This window comes from Sceloporus occidentalis, unplaced genomic scaffold (assembly GCF_023333645.1).
Source record: "Sceloporus occidentalis isolate IW3139 unplaced genomic scaffold, rSceOcc1.0.p SCAF_28, whole genome shotgun sequence".
Taxonomy (NCBI): Eukaryota; Metazoa; Chordata; class Lepidosauria; order Squamata; family Phrynosomatidae; genus Sceloporus; species Sceloporus occidentalis.
The window spans coordinates 4337501-4345405 of NW_028317008.1; positions in this window are offsets into that span (position 1 = coordinate 4337501).

A 7905-nucleotide genomic window follows, 5' to 3' on the forward strand; every position below is an offset into this window, starting at 1 on the left:
GCTCCAATAGGAGCGTATCGTGGGCTTTTTCACAATGCCCATCATAAGGGTCAGGGCCCAAAATCTTTTAATTTCATGGGAGTCAGTGGGGTACCAGGTCTGGCTTCTGTCTCCTTGGTCAGCTGCCTGACACTGGGCTGCATAGAGGTTTGTTTGAGCTGCTAGCAGCTCAAAAAACTCGGGGGCAAACATTAAATGGAAAAATGACTTTGGCTCGCTAGCATCGATGTCACATCTGATGCCAGGAGTCGCAGTAAAAGCAGGGATTACTGGGTCTATCATATTTGGGGGCACCCAATTATATTTAGAGTCAGGCTCTCCACGCCTGGCTTTGGCAGATGGACCCTGGCCATCATCGTCTTCCTCTGACTCGTCATTATCTGACGCACAGCAGGATTCCTCAGATATTGGATCAATATCTGACGCAGTCAGAGTGGCCTCGGCGTCTGACGCGCTCAGAGTGGCCTCGGCGTCTGACGCGCTCAGAGTGGCCTCGGCGTCTGACGCGGTCAGAGTGGCATCGTCATCAGACTGAGTGAGGCAGTCATGAGCCTCCTCAGCGCTGAAGACATGTTGCGCCATTGTACCTACCTGGCCAATTTCTAAAACACTACACTATCCCCAATATATAATGTGGTTTTGCACTAAGCACTGCAGCTCTGCAAAACGAACTCTCTCTCTCTATCTATCTATCTATCTATCTATCTCTCTCTCTCTCTCTCTCTCTCTCTCTCTCTCCCCCAGTGTCGCACATCCGGCAGTAATGTCACTGACCCGGATGTGGTTCAGTCCCCCAAGGCTAATGACTCACCAAGTTGTTACAGGAGATCGGGCAGCAGAAAGCCAGCGACGCTGGCTTCTGCTGCCAGGGGGGGTCCAGGCTGTCAAACGACAGCCTGTTCTCCCGTGCAGCGGCAGGGATGTGTTCCTGACGCTGCACGAAAGGCTAGACGTCCCGGTACGTCTATAGGGGATTGAAGGGGTTAATTTTTTTTTCATGTTTTTGAATGGTGGATACTGTATTTATCTATAATTATACACGGGTACAATTTCACTGTTAATAAAATTAAACAAACAAAATTTAAAAAAGTGCTACCTAAGTTTATATATTTTCATCTATATGGTCACATCAAACGTCCGGTAATAGTATTATTGTTTTACCATAATGAGAATTATTTGAGATTAATGTCAGTATTTTGCTGCTTTCCAAGGAAGATGTGCCTCGCTATACCCCCCATATGTGTGATTTCTGCTCAAAGATGATGTCCGTCGAAGCTCGATTCTACAGTCTAGTCTATTTTGTAGTTGCTGGATTTGCTTCAGTGTCAGTTGTTTTTAAAGTTGCCAAAGAAGGAAATCATCTCAAACTGAATCAAATGGAAGATACTACTACCTGTCAACTGCAAGTAAATGAATAGAATAATACAATTTATGATAATGCTGAAGGCCCATTATTATACAATTAATGTACTATGCATTTTATTGTAATGTTTTCACCTAAACATAAAAATGCAAGCCTAATGATAAATATACCACTAAACAGATACTAAAGCCATACTAGCATATAGGTTCAATTTGATTTTCAGATTGTAAATAAGCTGCATGTAATGCATGTTTGCTCCAAGTTGCCAACAGGTCCACATAAACCATCTCAGGTATGAAGGCTTGTTATCATAAGAAGCCCATGAAACATGGTGACACGTACTTATTCTAACTGTTAAACACTTAGCCTTCTATTCAATGCAGGCAGAGATAAATTCGCCTTCAGATCCATTATATTATTGATTTATCATTCAGCAAATAAAGTAAATGGAACATTGGCCTCTAAACTGGACATCCCACTTCAAAACTTCTGGCGTAACTGGTACACTCAATGTGGACCAAACTAGTGGTGGCCATATATGAACATTTCTTTTTTTCAATGGCTTTATTTTAGTGTACCTAAAAAGCCTAAAGATCACGGTACAAAACTAATGTTCATTTCTTATTCTGCCACCTATAGATGTGTTTTTGCCACTAGTATGGGGAGACGGTGGTCATTCTCTTTTGCTCCAAGATACTATTCCAAATTTTGCATTGAGTGCTGCCGACTTCATGGTAGCTAAGCCTGTGTGAAAAATACTTTTTTTTGTATCCTTGTATCTATTTTGAATGTGATTGATGGAAGAAAGTTGTCAAAACTGCTGTAGAAAATGCTGCAGGCATTTTTCTCCCCCTCGTCTATTACAAACATGTCATGAATCTATATGTAAGAAATGAAGGGTATGATGAGATGCAGGTTTAATTGTTTCCATTCTAGATCTGCCCTAAAAATGCTTATCCTATAACTATTCTCGATTAAATCATTTTTTTCCCTTAATGTCGGCTTGTCACCTAAAAAACCTTTATACTAATAAGTGCAGCAATTTTCAAGATATTTCAACTGATTTCTTGCTACCTAGTTAGAAATCATCTATGACATGTACCAAATAAACCCCTGCTCTTTAAAACAGCCTCTTCTCTAACAAGCAGAGGAAGAATTTTTAGAGTATGAGGTTCATGCTGGAACATCTAATGACTGAAAAGAGTTTTAAGCATGAGAAGCAGGAAGGGAAAAAAATGGAAAAGTGTCCTTATGTTAGCAAATGGTGAACCCCTTTGATCAGAGTGCAGGCACTTGACTGAACCCGATAAATGTCCATAGCCTGAACACCACCTTGAACTTTTTTAGTTATGGAAGATATCTACCGATGCAAAATTGGTCACCTGCTCTCACAGGCTCAAGGCTTCATAACCAGAGGGGTAAGAGATGATATTCATATAAATATGTCAAAGTATCTATTTACCAGTGTAAATTTCTCGCAGATCACTTGTAATGTAACTTTTTTCTTTGTCTTGAATTTTCCCTTCCGCTTATATGTTGTGATCCATTGACGAACATACAGACTGATGCAGGCGTGAACAAAGGGTTTAGCGGTGCCTGGTTACAGCACTTCTTCAGCTCACCTTGTAAAAACACACACATATTAACATGTAAATGTTCTGTAACACCCACTCACTCTACCAAAATACACTTGCACATATATACACACACTCTCTCCTCACACCACTAATCCTAGACTGACAACCGACGCTCTCAGATCGTATGCTGACACACATACTCATGCTAACACCATAGGCTAACACACACATGCCGACACCAAATATTAACACACACTCTTACTAATACCATAAACTAACATACACACAGTAACACATACATGCTACCCACATACACTTGCACTTGCTAACACAATACACTCACAAAAACATGCTACCACCATAAACACTAACACATACACACTCTAATGTCATATAGTAACACATGCAATTCCACATTTACATCCCAAGCATGATGCCTATTAGCTCCTCTGATTTCAGTTAAGGCTTCTATCTATCTGTTGATTATTTTTGTTGGACTATATGTCCCTCACCTCATGTTAGAGACGGTAATCTGGCTGGGAGTGATAATGTATAGAGTCTAAGAGTCTAGTCTGGAGGTTAACAAGGTTGTTGACTAACAACAACTGGAGGACCATACTGTACCATTAAGTCATAACCAGTGCTTCTATTTACTACAGACATATTGATGTGTGTTGTGCTGCCAGGTGTCCGATTAGTAGCTAAACAGTCCTGTGTCTCAGCACTCTGTCCAAACTATAATAATGACTCACTCAGTAACAGAACAGCTGGGATTTATTTTCGGGGTTATGAATAAGCACTGCAGAATAACATCTCTAACATCCCTCTGGAGTCTGGATGAATCTATCCCTATTGACTGACCATATGACATTTTGACAGCTGTCATGGTTACAACTCAGGCAGCGTAAGATAGGAGTTGGAGTCCACAACCTGTCCCTGGCCTGTATGCTGGTAAAGCATACCATACCTCTTTGATGGTCTTTGATACTGTCTCCATACATTAAACACAGTGTGAACTTTTATTATTTTCATTCCAAACATTTCTTCAAGCATATAGGTATTTTTGGCATTCTTCTTCGAAAATTGCTTATACATGAATCATGTAAGTGCAGGAATCCGGTGTATATTTTTACATCACAATGCAGGTATATACTGATAACTTTATTGCTATGAGAGTCCACTTATTGTTTATTTATAGAGCACTAACAGTCCATGGCATCGTGTAAATTAGGTTCTAAACAATGGTTATGTGCATATAGTGAATATAGTGAATTATATACAATACATTAAAGGTCTTTATGTCAATGAAATATAGAACTAGCTGATCAGCTAGATGTGAATGGTCAATAATTTTAAACAATTGTCTTTGCTATAAAAGCACAGAAATTATAATGGCTCAAGGACTCTGGTTTAAAGAATATTCTTGAATGCATATGTTAAAAGCTGAAAAAGTAATGTATTGTAAATTATAGGCTTGTCGACCATCGTGGCACGGCACAAGCAATTATGTAGTGACCCAATCAATCTCATAATGAAACCTCTTTTTACAAAGCAGCATTTAAAAACAAGCGACTAAATCAGTGTTCTCGGTTTTTTTAAATAAGGGGAAAATCTTTAGACCCCCTTTTCTGTTCAGTTTCTTAATGAGCACATGGATATTACTTATTGCAGAAGGAATATAATTTTCTAAGGGACAAAGTTCTCTCAAATTTGATGTCTGCTCTGAAAGGGTTAAAAGAAGATTCCTTGTGATAAACAGTAACTGACTGCATAGAAGATTTACCATTCCTGTTCAGCATACGTAGTAATCTCCCAGGGAAGGCTTTCCAGAGCACAATGGGCAGGGCTAGCCGTGTAAGGGGTGTGGTTAGCTGCAGCGGGTACTTGGAAAAGAAGTGGGCGGGGAGTGGGAGTGGCTAGACTGGAGGAAGATAGTGTGCTGGAGGCAAGGGACATTAGTGCTTCACCCGGAGACTCCTAGTCAAACTCAGAGAGTTCCCTGGTATACTGTTGAACTGCAAGGTGTGTATATCTGTAATCTAATTTAAGGCATGGGGGTATTCAAAGGGACCGTTTACAATGCCAGGCAGTCCCACCAAAGAATACATATTGAAGTACTCTGTGAGTACAATATCTGCATGGGAAATAGCTGGGGAATGGCAAAGGGGCAAATTCATATAGGGAGATATTTGCAAAGGGAACGCCATGAAAAGGCGACACCACATTTGCAAAGGGCTAAGGGCCCCTTTAAGGAATCCAGTTCAAAGTCATATTCATATGTGTTTTAGTGTCAATCCAGGGGTTATGTATAAACAGTCATTCTGGGGCAAGTTTATACATGTATAGCAGTCACCATAGCAACTGATGGAATGCCCCTAGCAATGTCCCCAGCATTTAGTGCTTAGCAGTAGAATGATATTTACACATAATAGCCAGAGTAGTAAATCCTCTAAAACACAGTTCATTTAACTTTAAATACCCTTGATATGGCATGCAGCAACCCCATTCCAGAGCATGCTACGGTACTGTAATAAAATGCCATGCACATGAATAAAACAAAGCATCACAAATCAAGTTAACTATAATAAAACATACAATAAAAATTAAAATGTTAAAGTTTACAGATATATTTTAGAACAAAATACCAAAAAACCTCAAATATAAACAATTAAAATTTTTATTTTTTTATTTAAAATAAATAAAAAAATAAATGTCCCCAATGCTACATCTACCTACTGAAGGGAACTCAATTACTACATTGCCAAACATCACAAACATAAGAAATGTATTTATTCTGTCGAAGTGAGTAATATTCTGGTATTCTCTGTAATTTTTCACAATATTTTTCATCTTTCTCCTATTTAGACTACTTTATGCTCATGGAAACTTTGATAAAAGAGAAACAAAACACTTCCTTTGTCGCTGCTAACCGCAGCCTCGACAAATACCACAGAACTGTTTTTTCTCTTTTTTTTTTAAATGACACAGCTTTGTGGAAACAGATCTGTCATGGAAAATGTTTGTTTTAAGCTTCTCAAAAAAAAAGATAAAAATTATTTAAAGAAAAGGGAAACGGAAATACTCACAACTTTCCATTGATTGTGTACCTTAATTTGAAAAAATGATCCAAATTTAGAACATGTAAATTTCTGATATACTATTAATAGTTTGCAGAAAAAAAACCCACAATGATAAACAGAACTTCAGATGCATGTGAAATAAATACAATCACACACCTCTCAAGAGTTTTATTTAAGATTTTACAAAGAAAAGTAACTCAATTCTATAAAAATCAGCACTTCATGCAGCACTGGGAAAATATATTTAGATATACTGTCCAGTAATCTGGGTGGTTATACAAATAAGGCAATAAAATCACATTGCGCACATCCAGATGTCAATTGAAGATCTAATCAGATCTAATATTAATCAAGCACTAATATGCCATAAAGGCATACTTTTTTTTTTTTAACAATTTACACATTTTTATAATATATTTGTTATATCTGAATTTTCAACTAAATAATATTTAGGCTTTATGTGGCAAGGGCAGCTACTTGAATAATCCAATCATTAGAAACGATTCATTGGTTGTTATAGCGATAAGAGAACTTTTATGAAGTTGCTCATGAATCACCTTTTATGCATTTGGTGAAAAAAAACAGTGATAGGAAACCTGTGTATACAGGTAAATACAACTTTATTGGGTATTAGCCCTATAAATAGGAGATATTGTATAAGAGTAAGAAAAAATAAATGAAAAGGAAAAGCGAAAAGAGAAGTAGACTTACAATTCATATGCTTACCCATATAAGTATATATATTTTTTTTACATTTCTTCACATTTTTCTTTTCAAGTGTTTGTGTTGTGAATATGTGGCCATCCATAAAAAACGTTTACTTAGACAAAACATTAATAGCATTCTCTAGTACATGCAGCAAGTGAACCTTAACATACCTGTTTTATTATTTCCGATCAGGGTTTAATCACATAAAACAACAAAGACATACTTAAGAAGCATTTCCAGTTCCTATGGCAACAACCTATCAGTGTCTGCATTTGTGTCACTTGACAATCCCTGAAAGGATATTAATAGGGCAATACTTCTGAGAAATGGGGCATTCAGTACTGCTAGGAATGCTGCACCTTATGTCGCATTTAGTTATAAAAGTGTTAAATTCAGCAGAGTAAGGTGAATCGCAAAATGCTCATACACCATGTGCGGAATAAAGCTCTATTATTTAATCAAATACCTGTCAGTAACAGGTGCTTCTGGTACTGACTGCATCTATGAATTAGCAGCACTAATACCCCAGCAGCATAATTGTCCCGATTATATCATAGTATTCATAGCACTTTGCGGTAAATCTGAACTCATGTAATTGCTTAAATCAATTGATGCGAGGAGTTCAATTACAGTGTCCTGATCTTTTAGTAATCGGGGTGGGGTTGAGATCAATTTCCCTCTTTCGATGGCCTGTCTAAACTTGAAGCTTCCTATTAAGCCTTGCTGAGGCTTATTTTAAAGGCACTATTGAAAATGTTCCATACATTTTTATCATAAGCCAAGTATTATATACAGAATAGCACCCAGACCCTTGTGGTATACAGGGTGAGACTATGTTACCCCTGGCTCTATAAACCAAGGTTAGATTATAAAGCTTAAAACATGTAATAAATGGAACACTCCACACCAGCATGCACTTATTGGGTTGGTCCGCACTGACATTCACTGAATGGGATGCTTCACACCAGCATGCACTTAATGGGATATTCCACATTGATATTCACTGAATGGGATGCTCCACACCAGCATGCACTTATTGGGTTGGTCCGCACCGACATTCACTGAATGGGATGCTCCACACCAGCTTGCACTAAATGGGTTGGTCCGCACTGACTTTCACTGAATGGGATGCTCCACACCAGCTTGCACTAAATGGGTTGGTCCGCACTGACTTTCA